The sequence below is a fragment of the Lissotriton vulgaris genome, chromosome 5, assembly GCF_964263255.1.
Source record: "Lissotriton vulgaris chromosome 5, aLisVul1.2, whole genome shotgun sequence".
Taxonomy (NCBI): Eukaryota; Metazoa; Chordata; class Amphibia; order Caudata; family Salamandridae; genus Lissotriton; species Lissotriton vulgaris.
In genome coordinates, this window is record NC_141693.1 from 121,839,710 (window position 1) to 121,864,661 (window position 24,952).

Genomic DNA, 24,952 nt, shown 5'->3' on the forward strand with positions numbered 1-24,952 from the left:
AGCCATTCTATCTTGAATCCAGTGGCACAGTGAGCCCGGGACCAACGTCAGGGCATACCCGGTGCACTTTGGGCGAGAAAGCAAAAGACACACAGATGGACGGAATGCAGAGCAAATCAAACATTCAACCCAGCCCAGCTTGAGAAAGCCATTCACCCATTAGTCATTGAGAGCTTGCAGTGCTGGATAGATTTCAGGATTTGCTTGCTAGTGTCTATCAAGCAGCAATAGAAGGGCTGGACATGGCATGCATTGGTTGCAGGTAGCCGGGATTAATGCCTGTACATTCTCCAGGAGAGACAGAGGAGCAGTCCACTGCATGCAATGATTACAGGTAGCTGGGATTAATGCCATGTGCAGTCCCCAGGAGTGACAGAGGAGACTGCATGCTTTGGTTGCAGGCAGTCTGGGTAAAAGCTCTATAAAAGCAGCAAATGAGCAGCCTATTGCTTGGCTTGCACTGGTTTACAAGCAGCCAGGACCACTGACATATAGGGTCCACTCAGGTGCGAATGAAGAGGCCATCGCGTGGACTCGTTATAGACAGTCAAGGCAAGTATCCTCTGGAGTCAATCTGAAGTGACCTTTTGGCAACAACATAGTGGGTTTCTGGCAGATAAATGTTCATTGTCTGCCTTGCGAAGGGAGTGCAGAGCATGAACCTGTAACAGACAGCCCCATGTATGTTTAGATATATAGTCTTGGTTTACTTGAACTCTCCAATTGGGCAATAATGTCTGATAGAATAAAGTCTTAGCACAGTATACATGGCATCCTGATGAAAGTGGTGAACGGGCAACCCTAGAAGCCATCACGTAGATCCTGTAGAACTCTTACAACTGTCTCAATCCCGCAGGCATGCTCCTATCAGTTCATCACACTGACTCTGTCTCTCTCTCTCTCTGTCTCTCTCTCTCTCTCTGTCTCTATCTCTCCCTGCCACCCTCTCTCCCTCCCTCCAGCTGTTCTCCTTGATAATAGAGACCTAATTGTATTCCACATCCCACACCAGGACTTCATGTCATTGGTACCTGTAGTGTCCTGCTCGACAAGTTATAGTGTTCAGCCTTGTGCTGTACCCACACAATACATCCACCCATCACAGGAGTCACTGGTAAGGTGACCCTGCCAATAAAACAGGCCGGGCACACGTTCACTGTGTGAGTTATCAGTACCACAACTCGATTTCTGTGTCACTTATTGGTGTAGCATGTGGGCCCAAGGCTCACAGCACTACAATGGCGATGAGGGGGTCTGCCCCCATGCACAAACGCTAGCAGTAGTGTTGCAGTTCATCATGAGGGAAAGTGTAGCTCTGGTCTAAGACACCTCCACCCATCCTGGCAGCACAATAGCGACCACCAGCAGTGCCTTGCAGTTCCTGCTTGCCAACCGGATCTGGGGAGAACGATCCATGAAAAGGTGGGAAAGGGCCGCATAGGATGAGCAAGTCCTGCAAGAATCGTAGCCTGGCTGGTGAGGAGGTGCCACATCTCAAAGCCCCACACAGTGGCGGGACCCGCTTGGCATGTGTTAGAGCAAGCAGAACCACCCTGATAATTACCTGTGGGCAGGGCACAAGTCCTATAAAAGGAAGTGGGGGGACGGACAATATGCAAATGACCTCATGACGTTGCGTGCTGAATGTGTCCCCGTGTCTGAAAATTACACCGGGACAAGTTCAGCATATTTCTGTGGGGCCCAGCTTCTTAGCAGGGGGGACGGCATCCACCCCGTGAAAAGAGTGGGGGGACACCCTCCACCCCCGTGGACCCCCGACTCGAGCCCTCTCTATGGGGCACAGAGTTGTGCAGTCATCTGATGAGGCGCTGCGGCCCGGTGAGTGGCGTTATACTGTGTAATCTGCGGCACCACGACAGCACAGGGATGCCCGAGATGGCCCTCCATTACCTGCCTCAGAAGTGCCTAAGGGCATCTGCAGCAAAGCGTCTGAAGTGACCAAGGGGACGGCTTCCCTCTGCTGTGTTCCCTGGTGAGCCACGCTGCCTGCAGCGTTTGGAAGGCTACCGTGGCCACTGCAGTTAAAGGGGCAGTAACACTTCGGCAAACCATGTGCAGCAGCCTCGACCAGGCTTCAGGGCAAGACTGGCTACCGGGCATTTTGGCATTCTGCAGAGCTTGGGGCTGATTTTGTTGTTGGCGACTTGCGTGTGCAAAACAAAATTCGTTTTGCATTGTTTATTTCGAACCACACGCAGGTCTCCATCAACGAAATTAGCCCCCACCCCGCAGTGACATCAGCCCCCAGCTGTGCAGAATGCCAAAATGCCCGGTAGCCAGTCCGGCCCTGCGCGGGCTAGAATGAAAGGGAGATGAGCCGCCCTGCAGTTCGAGCCTCGCACCCCTGTCTGCAGCTCCAACCCCCGCACGGGCCATGATTGTATTTGCATGGCGACTACCACCACGGAAGAGGAGTCAACCGAAGCAGCCAGGCCGATCGAGAGCTGAGGCCCATCTGCAAAATACGAGGCCGATCACAGCACCTCCTAGCAGTCGCTTTGCTTGCACCGCATCCGGCCGGCAGTAATTTGATAACGCGGCCCCTACCAAAGTTATAGCAATCACACCACCAGACACAGATGAGCCTCTAATGGCCTCAAACGGAACAGTAAAGCACATTGATGGCCGCTGTGCACGTGCGGCACTCCGCTAACAGCAGCACTGACCCCCGCCTGCTCTTGACGTCCTGAAGCTGTTCAAGAGCTGAAGGACACCAGCGTTTGTGAAGCAACCGCCAGAAAACAGACTGTCTAGGAAGACTTAAACAGGTACTTGTAAAGGCTGGCGCAGCGCAGGGAGACTGCACATGCCCTGATGAGCGCCCCCCCCCCAACTGCAATACATAGCTTGTACCCCAGCAGAGTGAACACAAGGCCTTCCTTCACAGAGCCTCCATGAGAAGCACGGCCCCAGCAATCACCAAAGAGACTGGCCAAGTGAGTGGCACAAGCGCTAAGGACCCAGAAAGGATTACTAGACAAAGTGGCCTGAACAGAAACAACATTAAATACATGTTGGACAGTTGTCCACAAAACAAAACCGCCCTGCCACTCCAATATTGGCACCCCCTGAAACTGCAACAAAAGGAAGGGCCAGAGGTGAAATAAGAAACACAAAGCATCAGCTGCCAGCAATCACTAAAGAGACTTTGCCAAGTGAGCACCTCACGCAGACTGTGGGCTGATCATTCTTTGAAAGGAGAGATATGGCTAACCCCCACAGAGAGAGACCCATCAACCAAAAGCTGCTCCAGATAAAAAAAGCTGCCACAGGTCTAATGGATTGTGAAAACAGATAACTGCCCACATCACAAAGAGCCTGATGCCCCCTATTTAGCAAGGCATACAGACACTGACAGCAGCAATGCAGTGCTACCCAACACCGCCTGCAGCGGCTGAATTAAGGGAAGAGTGATCTGAGTCAGGCCACAGACTGAGGCCTCTGCCCCGAATGACTGATGGCAGATGAAGGTCCCAGGCTCCACAACAAGGGACTGCTAATCCCTTCACAGAGGCCCTGCCAAGAGAGCTGCCTGGAGTACAGCCATGCAAGATTCAGTGTGAAAGACTCAGCACCGCCCCCAAAAAGACGGAAAGCCCCAATCAGCCCAGCTGACAAGCATTAACCCTCACGAAAAATGTGCACGGTGCGCACCACCAGTGCACAAGTCCTTTTGTTATCTAGGAATTACATACAACAATAGTGGGTCCTGGACCGCGGAATTTGATTCTATCAGAATAAAAATGCTGCGGTCTACAAGCAGTATTTTCCGTTTTGCCTCTAAACTTGGCTCACGAAGCATTTTAGACATGATGAACATATACAATGTATGCTGTGTCTCCTCTGCTCTGTATGGGGCAGGGGTGTGGGGACATAGCGAGGGTATATCCCTGCAGAAGGAGGAAAACAAGTTTCTAAGGAGGTTGTTATGTGTTCCCCCTTCTGCCTCCATCCAGCTGATCCATGATGAAGTCGGGATCGAGTTCATTTCTGACTTAGCAGCAGTCCGGCCACTCTTATTGTGGCGTTCTATTTGGGCTAAGACAGAGACTCGATTCACTCAGGATATTATTCTTGATTGTATAGGCTTGGACCACTCTTCACGTATATTGTGGTTAATATACATTCACCGCTGGTATCTCCTTCTTTTTAATATTGATGTGTTCCGTGAGCCTGAAGAGGTTGTTTCTATTTCAAAAAAAGAGATTAAGACAACATTTCTAAACTTCCGAAAGGCAGAGCGCGACAAAATCTCTGGCAATCTTGTCTCCGTGAAATTTTATAAAGATTTAAATTTAACTTCGGGACTCCAATCTTATCTTGTGTATGTGACTCGTCCCTCTCATCAGTATGTTTTAACACGTGTCAGATTGGGCATTGTTCACCACCTGGTTGCTTTTCCAAACACAAGAACCAGTTCAGACATACCCTGTCCGTGTGACAGTATTTCCCGGCAGAGTAGTTGCCATTTCTTACTTTTTTGTAATTTTTTTCATTTTTTCAGGTTAAAATACCTTAAGCCAATTTTTATTAAATACAATATTCGCATTACACAAACAGCATTAATATTTTTATCCTCATTAGAGAATGAGGAGATTTGCTTTTTTCTGGCTACTTTTATTTTGAAATGTACAGCTGCCAGGAAAAGTATTGTACTATAATAATATTTTTATACTTACCTGTCTGTACTTATGCTATACAGCTGCCAGGAAATGTTTTATGATGCTATTACCGTTAACACTCCTGTCTGTATATATACGCTTTTAAAATTTTATATCAATTTCTGTAATTAAGGTATTATTTATATTTGTCCACAGTATATTATGATTACTTAAAAATTCTGATGTACAGCTGCCAGGAAAGGCCTATTGAGTAACCCCTACTGATCCTCAGTTTGCTCATTTAAGAATGTTTTGTATTTTATAACATTATGTTGACTTATAGAGACATGATCACTTACTAATTGCTGCACTCTAACTTTTTCACTTTGTCCTATTACCCTTTTCTATGAGAGTTCATATGGTGATTTTAATATTTTAACTATGTACTTTTGCTTGTATGATTTGTATGCACAAATCGAATAAAAGCTTTTGAAATTGAATTGTGCACGGTGCGCACCACCAGTGTCTGTCTGAGACCACCGCAAGAGAGGAAACTGCAATGCACACACCCAGGTGGGCTGCCCAGTGCTCTGAAGGGGAGAGCCAGTGAATCCCGGCAGCGAGCAAGAACCCCTAGATAGCCCAAAGCTGCCCCACCAAGTAAGCTGCCAGCAGGACAGTAAAGGCAACAGAGTGAAATCAAAGGCAGCACCCAAGAAGAAGAAAGAAAGCAGAACAGGAGAAGTGGATGTTCACCCCGCAAGGCCCTGCTCATCAGCTTGCAATCACTGCCCGTGCTCTGTGTGGTCTGAAAAGGCTGAGTGCGCACTGGCCTGAGAGAAGAGGCCCATGACGAGGAGAAGATGTTCCTGAAAAGAGAGGACCGGGCCGGCAAGGTGCCAGGAGAGGGCGTCAATGAAGGACCAAAAGCGCGACGTCTGAGGTGCGCTGAAGCATGCATCCCAAAACTTGACAGCACAGGCAGGAGCCTGAGAGAGAAGCAATGCTGAACAGGAAGAGATTGCGCCAGCAGGCTGCCCGCTGCACATAATGGCCACGGTTGGCCCAGCATTGAGCATGGCACACAAAGTGACTGACCCTGCCAAGCATATCTGAACTGAGGCAGGGGCAAGCACCACAGTGGCACAGGCCCGAGGGGCAAGCACTACACCCTCAAGCGAGGAAGATGGAAGAAGGTGACCCTCTATCCAGGTAGTGGAGCACCAAGAAGATCCCTGAGGAGGGTATGGGGCCTGCGAGAGGTCCACGAGGAGTAGAAGTATGTCCTACAGACAAGGCAGACATTAACTGGACGTGACCAGTGTCGCGAACATGAGACATGTGATATGATGCCACATCGCGAAGGAGAAGAAGAGAGTGGCACGATGCCACAGGGGGAACCACCACCACAGGTGCACAAGTGAAAAGGGAGACTAGCAAAAAGACTGAGGACTCACGCCACTAACAGAGAGGACATCCATCAACACAAGCCAGCCACAGGGGTGCAGAAATGTCACGGGAGACAACTTTGTGGGAGGACCAACTAAGCGGACAGCAAGCGCAATCTGCGTCCATACCCCACGCTTCACAGTGCGGCCGTCCAGTAACCTGACATCAGCTGCTTGACATGGATGGCATCCAGACAAGCAACTGCACATGCCGAAGAAATAAACTACAAGTGACCACGAAGTCCCTCCAGTCCTCCTCACTCCAAGCAAGACATCTCCACCTGTGGCCCATGTGTAAAGAGGTAATCGTAATCATTACCAGGTGCATCAACGGAACAACCAAGGGAGCAATGCACCATCAGAGTTGATACAAATGCCTGACTACATCAGGAGACCAACAAGACATTCTTGGTGCCGTGGGAGGATAGCCACCAATGGACCTTCTGTGAGCCCCCGTGCACCTGAGGTCTGCAGAAGAAAGCATACTCGACCATTGGACCATACACCCTTGGGGTTGCACGAGGCTTGGCCATGGCCCTGTTGGGAGTCCTTCAGCGCGGACTACCAGAGGCCCCACACAGCACACACAGTCACATGGCAATCCAGGGGCAAGGGCCTCAAGAGTATTCCGGTGAGAGGAGAATCCCAACATGAGAGATGCGTTTCATAGAGGTCTCAGACGGAGACTGGTCACGCAAAGACCATCTAAGGAAGGCATCTGAACCTGACTCCTGATAGCCAGAGCACACAGACCCTGAGTCACCACCCTTTGCGGCTGAATGAACGACTTGGATGCTGTCCTGTTGGCAGCTCCTCAGTGAACCCTTGGTGCAGCCTACGAGAGGCGCCACACTGGCCACACAGTCCTGTGGCAGTCCGGTAAAAAGGGCACCAAGGAGACTCCTGTGAGAGGGGACTCCAGACAGGAGAGGCAAGTCTGAAGCTGGTCTACCAGCGGGCACTGAGAAGCATCATCACCTTCAAGTAAGGCCCTCATCCACTAAGGTCATCCTCAGTCTTTGCAGGTTTGCCGCCCCCCCTGAGCCTGAGCGTCTTCGAGAAGCTCTCCGAAGTGGGCTCCACCACCGCTCCAGATGCAGCCCTATTGAACTGTGTAAATATTCTCCAACACCATGAGACCAGGCCGGTCCGAACTACATCGACAAGGTGGACGAAAACCTCCTGGCCATATGGTCCAGAGATCCAGCACCTCCCGGCAGGTGGCCCGAAGAGACTCACTGGTGCTGTGTATTGTTGTTTGTTTTTCCCATGTGTTAGATTTTGTCTGTTTCTTTTCCTTTTTAAAAAAAAATTTTTTTTTTATTCATCATCATTTCATAATTTCATGATTTCATTATTACACAGAATGGATACAGTAAATCATATATTTTCAACTTTAAAATAAAAGCAATGAAAATTACAGAGCATACAGATTTAAGGTTTAAACACATAAAAATATCTTAATCGCCATATCAAATATAATCTATTCTTGAACCTCCCTAATGTGCGGGGGATCTCATAGTTCATGCCCTTAATATAGGTGTCAAATCCACCCTTAAAACAGCTCTTCTCTCCTCCTATCAATCTTGCATTCTCTCTCCCTAGAACCCAACCCTATGGAAATATTACCCTTATCTCTTCCCCTCTAATTTCTCTCCATCCTTTGTTTCCACTCTAAGACTGGAGCACATATCCGTTTCCCCAATTGCTTTGCCTTCCGTCCTTTCTTTTCATATAATGCCTTCTCTAGATTGTATGTGGCTAATAACCGTGTCATCCATTGTTGAAACGTTGGAGGGTTTGGATCTTTCCAGAGTGAAGCAATGCATATCCTGCTTATGGTCACTTCCAGAAATATAAATTCCGGGTGGGCTACGGGGACCCCTTCTCTAGTGACTCCCAATACCATCACTTCGTTAGTTAAGGTTATGGGGATCCCCAATGATCTATCCATAAACTGTTCTATTGAGCTTTTGAATTGGTCTAGAGTAGGGCATGAAGCAAACATGTGAATTGTAGCTGCTTCCATGCTTTGGCATCGCGGGCAGCTTATACCATTTGTTCCCCCCCCCCAGCTTGCTATTCTATGCGTTGTGTAATATAGCTCAAAAACGATCTTATAGTATTGAGCCTCGAGGTTCGCTACTTTTAATACTGTGTTTGCAAGTTTTATCGAGTTTTCAGACTCATTACCAACTGTATTTAATTTTGTTTTCCATTTTTCAGAGACTTTAGCCTGATCATCTTCCTTATGCTGACTCAATTCATCATATATCTGTGAGATTGAGCAACCCTCCTTGCCTTGCAATCGCTCCATAACTTCTTCTCTTTTAAAGTTCATGTTACCCCCATGCTTTTTTAGAAAAACTGATCTGCAGGTATTTATAAAAATCCCTGCGCTCTAGATTATACATCTGCTGCGCCTTATCAAACGTAATTAAACTTGTAGAGTCAGTAAGATCCCCTACAGTTTTTACCCCCAATCTGTCCCATCGTTTCATAACATTGTTGTGAAACACCTCCGGTAACAAGGGATTCTTGAATAGGGGAGTATAATAATTCATTCTCCCAAATTCCGTCTTTTTCCGGACCGAGGTCCAGGCTAATATTGCGGCCCCCAGTGTCTTGAACTTTAATTTCTTATAATAATTTGCTTCGCTAAACGTTAACAGCCATTTATTGGCCTCCGTTATTATAAGTTCATATATATCTGGGATGCCCTCGTTACCCCGCCACCTACCTTCAGTGTTACCACCCAATAATCCTCTGGTATAGGGGAGGACCGCCGCCCAGTAATATGCCTTAAAGTCTGGTGCTGTCAAGCCCCCCGATCTTTTGATAGGGACAGAAACTTAACAGCCCTTCGCGTTTTGCCTTTTGCCCAGATGAAGCGATTAGCGACTGCCTCAATTTCTTTAAACCAATTACTATTAAATTTCAGTGGGATTGTCCTAAAGAGATAAATAACTGTAGGTAAAAATAACATTTTTAATATATTATAATAACCTATTATTGTCAAGTGTAGATTGTTCATTCTATCTAAATCTTTTTTAGATTTTTGAATCAAAGGGACCAGATTTTTTTTCCACAATCTTTGTTAGATCAGACATTTTTGTTATTCCCAAATATACCGCTGAGTCTGTTACTCTGTGATCTGCCAATGTGATTTTATTATTGACCACGATTTGCGTCTTGCCTTGATTAAGTTTGTAACCAGATAATGCCCCATAGATATCTGCTACGCTTTCTATTTCCACCAGGGCCGTGGCAGGATCTGATGATGTGATTGCTAGATCGTCTGCATAGCCCAGTATTTTAGTATCACAGCCGTTCAGTATTATTGGTGAGATGTTCCTATTTAATTCTAATCTCCTGATGAAGGAGTCGATGTAAAAGGCAAAAAGAAGCGGGGAACAAAGACACCCTTGTCGGGTTCCCCGCCCAATATTGATTACCCCACTAACCTCACCCATTGCTCTGAGTCTGATCTTTGGGTTTATATATAAAGCCTGCAAAGCCCCTATGCATCCGTTTCCAATATTTGCTTTCTCTAATGCGGCCCACAGGAAACCCCATGAGACCCTATCGAAAGCTTTCTCAGCATCTAGCAATATAAGGGCCATAGGGTCTCGTGAGGCTGCCGTGCCATCGAATAACATACATACCCTCCTGATATGGTCTGCAGTACCCCTCCCGGGAATGAACCCGTGCTGTCTGGGTGAGATAATCTTGCCAATTATCAAACTTAGGCGGTTCGAAAAAAAATGTGAGTACATTTTGGTATCGCTATTCATGAGGCTTATCGGTCTGTATGACCCAGGATATGTTTTTTTTTTTTTTTTTTTCAAGAATACAACCATTGTGGCCTCCCCCCACGATTATGGTGGTGCTGCTCCCCCTCTGTGTATGGATCATAAGTTTACTAATGTCCTCTTTAAATATAGGAAAAAATTTCTTGTAAAATTCGAGTGGAATAAGATCGGGGCCAACCGCTTTCCCGGCGGGAAGATCATTAATTGCTCCCTGTATCTCCTCAGGGGCGAAACTAGCCTCCATAGCACCTTTGTCCTCAATTGATAGTCTCTCTATTAGCGCAGATTCAAGGTAGTGCTCTATTTCATCGCTGCTCGCACCATATCTGAGTTATATAGCTTCTGATAAACTTCTTGAAATATCAAGCAAATTTCCTTATGGGTGGGAGCTGTTACCCCAGCCTCTGAAACTAGCTCTGGTATTTCCCCTCTAGTTTCCGCCTGCCGGGTTCTGATAGCTAATGTACGCCCAATTTGCTCACTATATTCATATTGCTCCTGCTTCCAGGCTAAGAATTTTCCAGCCGCCTTCGAGGCGAACGATTCCCCTACTGCAGCCTTAGCTAAGGCCAAATTCTATGTTATTTCTGAGATATCTTGCTTCGCACCGATTACTTTGGTCAGCTCCTCTTCTAATGTAGTGATTATTCTTATCTTCCCCTCTATCTCAGCTTTCTCCGCCATGTTCCATTTGATTGAAAAACTCATGGTCTCCCCCCTGATGCCGGCCTTCAAAGCATCCCAGACGACCCCCAGCTGTGCAGACTCTCTGTTTATTTTAAGAAATTCCTTGAGCCAGCCTTCCATGTGTGACACATATTTGCTATCCTGTAATAAGGCACTCTCAAATGACCAGCTGGTAGGTTGTGTCTGAGAATTTGGAACTGAGATATCTAGAATTAGGGTGTTGTGGTCTGACATTACCTGTGGCAACCTATTTATCTTGGAGATGGATATTAACGTAGGTGAGATCAGAAAATAGTCTAGACGTGCTACAGCCTTATGTGGTGCGGAATAATATGTGGAGCCTCCCCCAATGCGTTCTGTTGTTCCCATATGTCGATAAGTTTTATTTATTTATGCCATTTTTAAAGCGCACTGCAACCCTACGGGCATCCTGGCGCTGTGAAAGTGCGACTAAGAACTGGGCATCATGGGGCAGGATGGGGGAAGTGGGCAAATTACTCTTGGGGCAGTTAGACTTTGGGGAAGAGCCATGTCTTTACCTTTTTGCGGAAAGGCATCAGTTTGTTAGTTTTCCTGATTGCAATAGGGAGGCTATTCCAGAGGTGGGCTGCTGCTATGCTAAAGGCTCTGCCACCGTGAGCAGCTTTCCTGATCCTAGGTATACTAATGAGATTAGTGGATGAGGAGCGGAGGGTCCATGTGAGCTCATACCATTTGAATTTGTTTTGTAGAGGTTTGGGACCCAGACCATGGGCTGCCTTAAAGACAGTGCATAGACATTTGAAAAGGATCCTCTGATGCACGGGCAGCCAGTGTAGCTCGGCCAGTGCTAGAGTGGTGGAGGATCGTCGTCCTTGAGAGAGTGCCATTTTCGCTGCTGCCGTCTGGATGCTCTGGAGTCTGGGAATCAAATATGCAGGAGATTCCAGTAGCAGAGCGTTACAGTAATCCAGGTGGCTAAGAATAGTGCTCCTGACTACGGTTGCTCTAGTCTGTGCTGGGAGGAGGGGCAGCAGCTTTCGGAGGCCCGCATTAGGGCGAAGCAGCTGCTCACCTGTTTGTTGACGTTGGTCTCCAGATTCAGGTTGTCATTAAAGCTGACCCCCAAATTCCGCACCGTTTTCACTGGTGTCAGTGGCTCACCTGAATCCAAGGGCCAAAAGTCAACAGGCAGGTTTCTGGCAATTCTTCCCACTTTGCATTGCATTATCTCAGTTTTACCACAGTTAAACTGTAGTGAGTTACTTTTTAGCCAAGTTGCCATTTCCAGCATGCAGGTGTGGAATGTCCATTATCTTTCATTAATTGTATCAGAGCTCTATGGCTTTTTCTTTTCCGGCCTTTAAACCTAGCAGGATAATTTTTCCATAGACCATTTAGCCCGTTTATATTCAGATCTCTGCACATTATTATTGGGAGGGGCCAGTTGGCCATTTGTATATTCCGGATCATCAACTGTGGGAGCATATACGGAGCACAAAGTAAAATTCAATCCCTGCACTTGACATTCTACCATGGCCTAGAGACCATAAGCATCTGCAAGCTGTTTTGTTTTAACTATCAGAGCCTTGCCCCGAGCTAATATCGCCACCCCCGTGTTCTTGTTCCTTGAGTTGTGCATGCTAAAAGCTGATATCCCAGCTGATCTAATAAAAACTTACGAGAGACCTCAATGTGAGTTTCCTGTAAGCAAATTATATCTGCACCCACTGTTTGTAGATATTCTTTCACATCCCTGCGTTTCTTTGCATTATTTAACCCACATATATTAATGGTGACTCTCCGCATGAAGTTTCTTTAATTTCACGTTTTTTCCTCCTGTGTACCCTATTCTGACTTTCTTTGTTACTTTATGATGATGATGATGATTTTATCTGTCTTTTTCCCCCCGCCCTCAACCCCACCCCTCCCAGCAATCCCTCCCCACTCAATCCCCCCCCCACACTCTCCCCACCAAATGAAGCAAGCAGACTTAAGGTCTCTATAATGGAGTCTGACAATCGGCTTCCCTTTGCCGTGTTTTTCATACTTTTGATACTTTGTGGTATGCTAGATAATCCTTCCCACTGTGTTGCCCCTAAACCGACATACACCCAATTGTGTACTAAGCTGTGCCACCTTCCACTCTCCTTTCCCCTTTTTTCCCCAACCCCTTCACTTACATATAAATTCACTTCAACCTACTCAACCTACTCATATAGGTACAAAAATACTATTACATGAGAATGACTAAAAGTGAACATCCCTGACTACCACCCATCCTTTCATCAAAAAGTGGTGTTTCCATTTCCTGACTTTAGCGTGTCCATGTACGCTTTGGCTTGTATCTCGGATGTGAAAACTCTGGTGCTGTTTTTATAGATGATCTTCAGCCTCGCAGGGTTCATTAGATAGGCCTGTAGGCCCATCTGATGACATGGTTCCACCAGTTCCCTCAGCCGCCAACGCCTCTCAACTGTTATATGGCAATAGTCAGGGGTGGTAAAAAAGGACTGGCTCTCGAAGGATCGTTTAGCGTTTGGACGGGCTTTGTAGTATACCTCCTCCCTCAATAGAGAGTTACCAAAGTATAATAATATTGCTCTTAGTCTTACTGTCCCTTCTTGAGCTCTGGGCTGATTCTTCTTCAAGGCCAGTGGAAAGCGGTGGGCCCTTTGAACTTCTATTTCCCACTCCCAATAACTTAGCTCTGGAAAAGCACCTTTCATTAGTTTCAAGATATAAGCCCTGATATCGTCACCTTCTACCCCTTCATCTATTCCCAGGACCCTGAGATTATTCTGCCTCTGGCGACTTTCCAGATCTACAAGCTTCCACTGTACATCCGAAAATTGTTTGTCACAAGTGCCGAGTTTGCCATCCACCACCGCTCCAGATGCACCCCTATTGAACTGTGTAAATATTCTCCAACACCATGAGACCAGGCCAGTCCGAACTACATCGACAAGGTGGACAAAAACCTCCTGGCCATATGGTCCAGAGATCCAGCACCTCACGGCAGGTGGCCCGAAGAGACTCACTGGTGCTGTGTATTGTTGTTTGTTTTTCCCATGTGTTGGATTTTGTTTGTTTCTTTTCCAGTAAAGTTTAGGAGGGATGTTCTAGTGTTCAGCCTTGTGCTGTACCCACACTATACACCCACCCATCTCAGGCGTGACTGGTCAGGTGACCCAGCTAATAAAAGAGGCTGGGCATTCGTGCCCTGGGTGAGTTATCAGTACCACATCAAGTTATCTGTGTCACTTATTTGTGTAGCATGTGGGCCCGGACCCACAACCCTACAACACAGTTCCCTCCGTCCTCATGGACACACCCGAGGCCTGGCTCTGCATGCAAACCATGCGCATACTCAGCCACTTTTTACTCACATCACCTGGAGGAGCCTTACATAGGTAAAACATGGCCATCGTGTTAGCACTTTACACAGAGCACTTCAACGTCTTCAACATCATCCCATCAAAATGGTCAAAAGCTGCAATTCTGCAACAATTTTGAAGATAAGATTATGCTTTAGCATTAAATTGCTTCACTCTCCTACCTTCTTCACAAGAAAAATCGTTCCGACTCTGCATTAATTAGCGCTATTTTACACCCACTTCCAACACTTTATTCATCACTTTAACATACGTGGAACATGGCATCCCAGTTTGAACTTCCTCTGCACTTCCACTGATTTCCTGAAGGTGGCAGTCCTACCACGCCTCCTGCTACCAGCTTCCTCCTGCTGTAACTGCAATAAAGGACCAGACAGGGTAAAGCAGGAAGCCGGGAAGGGCTGCAGCTCCAGAGAGCACATTTCATTTCTGGCATCCCACTGCCTAATTTGTAAAAACGGTAAGTTCTCATTAGGTGGTTTTGACATTTAGCTCAGGAAACAAGTGTTGCAGATCTCACCGTTCCTGTGGTAGAGAGAGGATTTCGCTTTTTTTTATTGGCACGCAGGATACTTCCACCTAATTAATCATCCTCACTTTCGCTGCTGCAGGCTCGGAGGCGGAATAATGCAAACACTGAAATTAGAAGCTCCTCTTCGCAGGTAGAATATTTACCTTGCTTGCAAAACGTGGCAAATGTGGGACAGTATTATAAGAAGATCTGCATGTGTGAAGGTTAACTGGGAAATAGATTGCTTAAAGGGAAGCGCAGTGAGTGGAAAACATGGTGCCAGGGAGTCCTAGGATTTTGGGGGCCCTGGGTAGACGGGGACGAGCGAGGCCCCCCAAAGTACACATGATGACTTCGGGCTGTCCAAATTAGGGACCAGGGATTTCATTCCAGATGCTTGGTGCTTAGAGGGAGAATGTCTTTTGCCTAGTTTTGTTTTCTTTTTTGCACTTTTTTGTATCCTTCTTACTGAAGATTGCAGGAATGTGGAGAGCCACTGCAGATGGTGGGCTTTTCATCAAAATAAGGAGGGGGCTGGTCATGCTGGATTTGTAGATAAAGCAGCTGGTTTTGAAGGTGGTGCTGGCTGGCAAGGTGGGTCTGTAAAGTTCCATCAGTATGGGGTGGTGTGGTCATATTTCTTCAGGCCCTAATGGGGCGAGCTTCAGAATGTAGGATGCACTTAATGGGGGTGGGGGAGGGGGGAGTCGGGGGCTGTGCTAAATTCCAGGATCGGTCCCCAGATAACAAGAGCACGACAAGGTGTGTAGCACAGAAGATTTTGAGCAAGAACTGAAATGTAAAGACATCAGTTGAAAATTGCTTGATTTCTGAAGGCATCACACAAGTCACTTTAAAAGTAAGCAATGCAGTCTAGTGAGATTAATCTGAGTTCTGATACATTTACCTTATTGTTTGAAAGATTACAAAACATGTTTGTGTGCTGTACAATTGAAGCATTATTATAGAAGTGTGGGATTTATCATCCTAAGCTTGTATTGTTCAAAGTGAAACTACCAGAATGCAATGATAAAGAGGTTAAACAAGCTCAACGGGGGTTGCCTTGGCTACAAGGTCCCTATCAATCAAGCCTGCAGTCTTTAAAAGTTCTAAAACGAATGATTGGCTTACATTCAGGTAGCTCATGCACATTTCCTTTTCTAAATTAGCATGATTTTATCAACAGTTTTGAGATATATATATCCTTTCACATGCATACATTGATTTTTCTCAGTTTTGAAGCACATCTGGAATGCTTGCAATTAAGTGACGGGCAGCCCACTCTTACTAACTTGCTGCCTTTTTTGGGCTTTGTGCTAGAATGCAGCTGCAAGCCCCAGGGGAGGGAGGCCACTCCTATGTGGTTGTACCTGGCTAGCAATTTACTGGCATTGCCATTATTTTCATGTCTCAACTAAAAGTTGCATTTTCTACAATAATACTAAGGCTGGTTTGCATATGGCTGGTCTTCCTCTGTAGCAAACTGAGCAAAACAACACTGGCATGAAATGTTTACTCTAATAAAATGAATTCAAGCATTTCACCCTGCACAATGTTCTTCTTGTTAGTGGGCAACCCATGGTTCCCTGGCCCATAAGGTTCCATCTGCACCTCACTGAGGAGGCCTAACAAGGTTGAGAACAGTCTGGTGTTGCTTGTGTCTCTGTTAAGGACATAGTATGTCAAAGCTGGATTGTTCCTATTTGAGCAGGTTAAAGACTTATTTGGATAAGATTGGTGTCGGAGAGTTTTAACATTGTGAATAAAAAATCACGGACTTGAATTTCATCCAAGGAACGACCAGTTTCTGACATTAATTCAAGGATTCTTTCCATCATTTTCTCTTTTTTTTCCTCAGAAGAATAAAAGAGCAAAACACTCAATATAATTCTTGAGATATAATTACATAGAACGAAAAATCTTTGGTTCTCTGACAAAGTAAATTCTCACAAATTGGATGTGTGTATAGAATCAATATAATGTCATAGAGAATATGAGATAAATAAAAAACAGGATATTTCAACATGCATGCCATCTATAAACTTAAAATCAGGAAACCAAGAAAAGCTACTTCTCTGAATGTACCTTCCAAGCTGCTATCCTTCTAAATAAGTGTTCCGTACTGTATTGGAAGTACAATCTCCTTCAGCTTCCTAAATTACCTTACAACTATTTGATAATATCTTCTTCAGCAATATTAAACTAATACATGACACCATCAAGGCAGGGGCGGCTCCTCTGCTAAGGTGGAGGAGTGTCGCCCCAATGCCTTGAAATAGCAAATGAAAGGCAAAAATAAAATGATAATAACTAATTACATTATCTTTTTGGTTTTGTTCTCCTGCTGCAGCAGCTTGCGTGAGGGGGGCGGCAGGGCTGAAGAGCAGGGGAGGAGTGATACAACCCTCCTAAGTGTGCTGTGACTGTTTGGTCGTCCCTCTCGGGCCACCCAAAACAGTCAGTCGCATTTTCCCTGTTCGCCATGCAGGCCACATTACAGCCTGTGTGGAAAACATGCCCACCCCTATAGCCCCTGGCTGAGCGCAATGTCATGGCGGTCAGACCAATCACAGTGCTGCACTGCAGCATTGTGATTGGCTGTGGGGAGGGTGGGAAAACTGGTGTTTCCTGCTTCCTGTTTCTCACAAGAAGCCAGGAAGAGGTCGCAGGAGAGGTGGCAGCGGCTGGCCAGCCGGCTGGCCAGGAGGTAAATAATTTTGATTTAGGCGATCCCTACCCCTCACTTTCCCCTCCACCCGCCCCACTGCTGCTTCCAGGCAGCAGCCGCGACTGCATCAAGGCAAAACAAGATCCTACACGTGATAATCTTCCTATGACAAGTCATAACATTCATTTTATGGGGACAATTTTGAAACATCCCCCGCAAGCTGTTGTCTGACTGGTCTATGCCCAATTAAATTCATATACTTCTTGTACCTTGTCTCAAAACTCAACTGCAGGACCTTTTAACTGTTTATGTAGATCAATATGTTTTACCCATTACATGGTGCACTGTCATTGAGAAATCCATTTTAAAATTAAAACAGCCCTTGACCCACAAGATCTCAAAAATGTTCAGCTAATCTCCATTCTACTATTGTTTGGCAAACCTTTGGAAAACAGCTCCAGCAATTTGCCTAAAACAATCTTTCGGATACATTCCAAGCTGGATTCTGGCCATGATACAGTATGGAACTTGTGATCCTGTCGGTTTTGGAGGCCTTAGAAGCAGGCGCGGCCAGCACTGGTAAGAGCGGTGGGGCGGGTTGCGGGGCAGGGTGGGGTGGGTGGAAGTCGAAAGACGGCGGGATAGGTAAAATTAATTAAATAAATAAATAAAGCCACTTACCTTGTGCTTGCCACATTACCGAGTTTGTGATGCGGCGAGCGCAAGGTGAATGGTTGGAATTTTTTTTTACATTTAATTTTACCAATCCCGTTATCTGTTGACTTATCCCCCCACCCTGCTGTGCCCCGCCCCACCGCTCTTACCTGTGCTGGCTGCACCTGCTTAGAAGCCAGCCACCTCGATTACCAGCCAGGTTCATATGTAATCTGGGCATCTATCTCAACACTAATCTATCACTTGAAACACAAGTGGCAAATTGGCTGGAATGTGCTTTGGCCAACCCAAGATCTTGAAGAAATCTATACCTTACATTGACAGTTGTCAAAGTTATAATGCAAGCTAAAATGGATAACCCTGGGGCCATTTATTTAGCTGTATCTGAAAAACTCTATCAGCTTCAACACACTCAAAATGACTCTGCCTGCCTCATGTTCGGCATCTCAAGAAATGACAAGGGTACACAGACAAAATATCGAGTTTTAAATATCAATATACCAAAATATCGAAGTTTAAATATCGATATACAAAAATATCGAAGGTAAGTAATATCGACAGTCTAAATATCGATATTGGTATGATATCAGTAATATCGAAGTTGTAAATATCGATGTTAACAATATCGAAATTAATAACTTTGATGTTACTAATATCAATTTTTACATACATTTAGTGTATATTATATTGTATTTATTATGTTTTATTATTTATTTTTAATGTAATTTAATTAAATATTGTCTTTTACTACTGTAGCGGGTTGTGGGTTTATAGGGGAATAGGGTGGGAAGTAATTTAATTATGTTAAATTAATTATTAATTAGTAGGAATTATTAATTAATTAATTGAGAATTAATTTTTAATTATTTTTAATTAATTGATTAATTGATAAATATGTTCTGTAGCGGGTTATGGGTTTATAGGGGAATAGGGTGGGAAGTCATTTAATAATAATTAATTAATTGATATATGTTTGTACATATTTTAATTAATAATTAATTGGTAATTATTTTCTATTAATTAGTTAATTAATTATTATAATTGTTTACATATTTATAATTGGTAATTAGTTGGTAATTAATTATTATTAATTATTTTATTACATTAATTATAGTAATTTTTTTATATATAATGTATTGTTATTCTTAATTAATTGTGCAAAATAATATTAATTATTAAATTAAATTAATTACAGCAAATGTGCTAATATATTTACTTTATTGTTATTGTTAATTAATAATTAATTGGTAATTAAATAATATTAATTAATTTTGGGTACAGGGGTATTTTTAGGGTTCAGGGTCAGTTTTCAGTTCATGGGTACAGGGGTATTTTTAGGGTTCAGGGTCAGTTTTCAGTTCATGGGTAAAGGGGTATTTTTAGGGTTCAGGGTCAGTTTTCAGTTTTTGGGTAAAGGGGTATTTTAGGGTTTAGGGTCAGTTTTCAGTTTTTGGGTAAAGGGGTATTTTTAGTGTTCAGGGTCAGTTTTCAGTTTTTGGGTAAAGGGGTATTTTTAGGGTTTAGGGTCAGTTTTGGGTTTTTGGGGTACAGGGATATTTTTAGGGTTCAGGGTCAGTTTTGGGTTTTTGGGTAAAAGGGTATTTTTAGGGTTCAGGGTCAGTTTGGGGTTTTTGGGGTACAGTCGTACAGGGTAAAAATAAAATAAATTTAAATTAAATCAATTAAATGAAATTAAAAATTATAGAATTACATTAAATTATTAAGTTTTTAATTTATTTTAAATGTATATGTATTAGTTTGAATTTTTTAATTATGTTTTAATATTTATATTTAATATTTGTAACATTATATGTATTTTATAATTATTTTTACATTATTAATAATACATTTAAAAAAACGATATTTTTAATTTTGATATTTTTGTACTACGATATTATTTTTTCAATATTTTTGTACTTACCTTGTTAGGGATAGGATTCCTATATTTTTGACTTCGATATTTTTGTTCCGATATTTTTGTATTTTGATATTTTTGATTTCGATATTTTGTCAGACATTCATGACAAGATATCTACATCCCCAAGAATGCTGTACTGGATAACATTCAACCTAGAGTGGTCTTCAAAACCCATATAATTGTACTTAAACTCTTACATCACCACTGTCCTACCTTTCTAACCTCTAGATTTCTACTATTGCAGCCAAACAAAACTTTATGCTCCACCAGTCAGTTTCCATTATCTCTTCACAGGACACGTAACACCCTTTAGTTCCACTAAGATGATATGTACATGGGGTTAGCCAAACTCACTGAGTTAATACTTAGGTTTTCGTCCTATTACACCCTATCGTAAATCAGACTACTAATCTCTCTAACAGATAAAACGTGTTACAGTGGGAATGTGATGGGACTTGAAACAGGCAGCCCAATTTTGCAATCTTGGTTTTTCTACTTGACCAAATATTTTGATATTGAACAAATCATGTTCTCTATGGGCCTTTGGCTCCTTATCTTCCATTTTGTCATGGGCATACCGCCGTTATCAGAATGTAAATATTTTAGGGCTGTTGCAGTTTCTGTAATCCAGCTTTTTAAAAAAAAAACCCTAGAGGTTTAATTAATTGGCCCAAGTTGGCCATATGTGCTGCACATCCCTCCCAGTTACCATGTTAACAAATGCTGCCCATTACACCTCTGTTCTGTATGTGTTCTGAGTGTCACTGCTGGGACATCTAGCTGCATGGGCTGCTTCAGCCTTCCAGGCTGGTCTATTTGGTTTACATCCACTTTTTTAAGACTAGTTTGCTTGTCATCAGTCCTATGGCAAACAGAAAATGTTGGACATTTGCTATCCTTCTTGGAGCTCACTGCAGGATGCAGGGCAAACATCTAAAATGTGGGATGATCCTTCACTCTGCAACCCTACTTCGCTGGGCCTCACAGCGCTGGACAGTGGCTGCAAGGTCCAGGGGTGAGGGTCCCTCATGAGCCTCACAACACTGGATCATCTCTACGGGCCCATGAGAGAGGGACAAGTGGGGCAGAAATGGTATCATGGGGCTTGTTGAAAGCAAGGGAAATGGTTCTCCACCCTCTTCCCATTCACTGGCTGGACAGTAACATGCAGCCATAATCTGGGGAGATTGTGTAAAGACCCCGGTACTCTGGTGTGTGACTGTACTGTGACACTGTTGATAACTATGCCCTTGAAAAGGGTCCCATTCCCCGAGTCTTGTTGCCAAGGTCATGTTTTGTGAGGCCCAGAGGAGGACCCAGTTCTAGTACCCCTCAGATGACCACCGTTGATAGGCCTATGTGATGGGGACAGAGGCGTAGCAAGCCTGACATTGGCCCTGGTGCAAGCAAGGTAAGTTTCCCTCTTCTCCACCGTCCACTGGCTGGACTATAAAATACAGCCTTAATTTGGGTGCATTGGGTCCTTATCCCCAGAGGGCCACCATGCCACTACACTTGATATAGTATTGATTGCTGCACACCTCAAAGGTAGCTCTTCTCCTGGCTCTTACAGCCACAGTCCAGTGCTGCGAGGTCCAAGGAAGAATGGGACTCCTTTGGGCTTCGAAGTGTTGCATCATGGATGATGAGTCACTGGTGCAGCAATGACAACTTAAGTCCTGCTGCAAGCAACACTAATTGACCCCAGCCCACCTGGTGGTCAGAAAAACATCAGAACCCCTAGTGCTGCTGCATCTGATGCTCATTTGATAGCTACACCCCTCTGAGGGCCCAGCCCATGGGCCTCACAGCAATTGTCCAGCACCCATGATGAGGGCACCTTCCCTCCTGAACTTTGCAGTCCATAACTATGGTTGTGAGGATAAAGGGAAAGAGAGCCACTCCTGGGAGAGAGGTAAGTAGCATAGTAATGGTGCCATATGCTCTGGCACATTCCGTCCACTGTAAAATACAGCCATAGGATGGGTGCACTGGGGAACCACCATCCCTGATGCCACTACACCTGCGGCACTCTGGATGGCTATGCTTCTGACATGGCTCCAAGTGCTTAGCCATGATACCTTTCTGTAAGACACAGAGCAGAGTTCCCCACCATGAGACACAGTACTAATCCCACGCCTAGGCATCTGTGGTCCAGTGCTCTGAGGCAGTGGGAAGACGTTTCCTCTGGCCCACAAACCCATTGTTTTGTGCTGCAAGGATCTGAGGATGTAGCCCTTGGTCTCGCCATCATCTAGAGATGGAAGGCCTCAGGGAGGGAGTCCTTCCACTGGGTCTCATCAGGAGAGGTGCCTCCAGGCCCTGTGTCTTGTGGTCTTGTGCTGCCAACCCTGGAGAGGGAAGCTCTATTTCCTGAGCTTTGCAGCTATGACCCTGCACTATGAGGTACAGATAAGGGGGCCTCAGCCATCTTCTATTGCTGCAAGGCGCATGGGAGAGTGGACTTAGCAGCACTTCATGGATTTCAAAACCACTGTCTAGTGCTGTGAGGCCACAATGTGGGCTGCCACTGCATGGGACGAGCATCCAAGGTATAATGCTGCAAGACCCAGCTGAGAAGATCTACCTTCCAGGGGCCTGGTAGCCATGGGCTACCATTGCTAGGTCTAGGGCATGGGCACCCCGTCACCTGGGTCTCAAAGCGGTGACTCAGCAGTGTGAGTTCCAGGGACAGCCCTTGGCTGCAGAGTCATTATCCAGCGTTACAATGTAATGGGGTAGAAACCCCATTACCCTGGCCTTTACAGCCATTACCCGCATAGTGAGACCCAGAGCCAACAGTACGAAGCCTATTGAAGGGGAGCATCCTCACCCGGGCCTCAGAGCCATGATCCAGTGCTGAGAGACAGGGGGAGTGGGCCCCAGTCTTTTGAGCCTCAGAGCCATGGTCCAGTGCTGTGATACCCAGAGGCAAGTCTGCATGGACCTCCTCTGCTGTGCCTCGAAGCCAAGGGCTAACACTATGACAAGAGAGTCTTTTTCCCTGGCCCTCGCAGCTGTGACTCAATGTTGTCAGCTCTTTTTTTCTCCCTCTTCTGGACCTCACGTCACTAGGTCAGAGCTGCAAGGCTGCTGGTGAGGGATCAGCTCACTTAAGGGACTCACAACTGTAGTCTAGTGCTGTAAAACCCATGATCCTGAGCTCCCAGGCACAGGGTTGAGAGATATTTCTTCTGGGTCCCACCGACATGGTCTGACGCTGCAATGGAGCTACTCCCCTGTGCATCGCAGCTTTTGTCTAGTGCTCTAGTGCTGCACGGCTCAATGACGGAAGACCTTTCGCTGGGACTGACAGCTATGGCTCAGAGTTGCGAGACCCTAAGACACGGTCAGCACTGCAAGAACCAGGGGAGAGGGAATCCATCACTAGGTCTCAACGACATGGCCTAGCACTTGTGGACCCGCCGGTGCCAGGGAATACACTTGAAAACTCCTGAGTCCTTCCTGTTTCAGACTACAGAAACACAGAGTCTTCTAGGTGAAATCAAAGATCGTATTTATTGGCTGCAGCCAGTAACAGATATCCTAGAAGTACAACAGCATGAAGCGCATGTATGTTCTCAGGAGACTGCTCTCTTTTACGAAGCCAGCCTTCTTCTTTTATACAAAATAATGTGCTGTAGGCAAACATTCCTTATTTTACAGTTGACCATCCAAATATTTTTACTACAAAGGAAAAGCAAAGTCATGATGACAAGCCCACATTTCTGTTCGTCCAGCTCTTAATTGATTATCCGGCAAGGCCCAGTATTTTCATCAGATATCGACGGACCCCCAATAAAATCGGGCACCTCCTCCTCGTAAAGCAAGTCATAAAGCAAGAAACAGGGACAGGTGTGTGTAAGATTAGGCATGGTTTGTATGCGATGAAAGGTTTATGACATGTTGTGCCTTGATTCTGATCTCGCTCGGCCACTGTAAAAAGAACTGCCCGGACAGGTTTGGCTTTAGGCAGTGGAGTTAGCTTGCCCAGGTCACAGCGGAGTCAGCAAAGGTGTACGTGTCCTTCAGGTCGGTTTCGGCCTTAAGTCATTGCCTTATGTGAGGGCAATCACAAAATGGCTGCCGATCACAAAATGGAACCCGTGGGTTCCGGACGAGAAATCCGATTTCAGGGTGGTTCCGTCATTCGAACATGACGGAAATGCTTGTGCATAGTATTCGAACCATTACCGGTCTGCTGATACAAAAATCGTCATGATACGACCATGTATCTGACACGGGTCCAGAAATTTCAGTACCACAGACCTCCTTTTGCCCTTACATAGGCAATAACCTATACTCATGCTAATCTGAGTCCAGGTCTATATTCGCAAAGTCATTGAGATGTTGCTGTAGCATCATCCTACTACTTAGTTTGTTTCTTGATATATGTTTCCTTACACACGATGTAGCACAGAGGCCACATATTGCAGGAGCACATTGTATACACAGACAGAACAGGAAAAGAATGGCTAAGATCATCCCAACGACTATCAGAATCTTCCATCCCCAGGCAGATATCAGTTCCCAGAACCACCCCATCAAAGACCAGTCTCCCTTATCCACGTGAATGGATTCGGAGATCTTATGCAGTTTAGAGATGGCCTGGTATACTGTCGGAGCGTTATCTGGGATGAAAATGCAGCAACTTGATTGGATCACCTTACATACCCCCTTACATACCCCACCTCGGTCTGCAAGTATGACGTCTAAGGCGACCCTGTTCTGAAGAGTCATGAGGCCGTCCGACTGGATCTCCGCAGTCAAGTTACTAAGGGCACCGGCAGTTTCGACTATGATAGATTCAACTACCCTCGTCAATTGGCGAATGTTCCTGCTGTTCACCATAGGCCACCAGAACAGCAGAAAACCTTTTACGAAGTCTCCAAATTCTTGCCCCGTAGTGTTGTCTTTACTCACGACACCTCTAACTGTCCTTGTCCTATGGTAATCTGCCGCGGCCGTGTAGGTGGGAGGCAGCAGGAACGAAATGAAACATGTGCCAGAGAAGTCGGGGGTAGCCATGTATACGCGCTATCATGGCAGATGAAGTAGGTGCCCTTAGCTGCTAGGAATGAAGGGGAGGTCTGAGACGAAAAGACCTACGTTTCAGTACAGACACTCTTCCCTAACTGGGCTCAGGGATTCCTGCCATTACCTTGCAGACAAAGGTGACCTTGCAGACAAAGGTGACCCTTATGGGGTACAATCCAAATCGGGGAGGATCTCTTTGC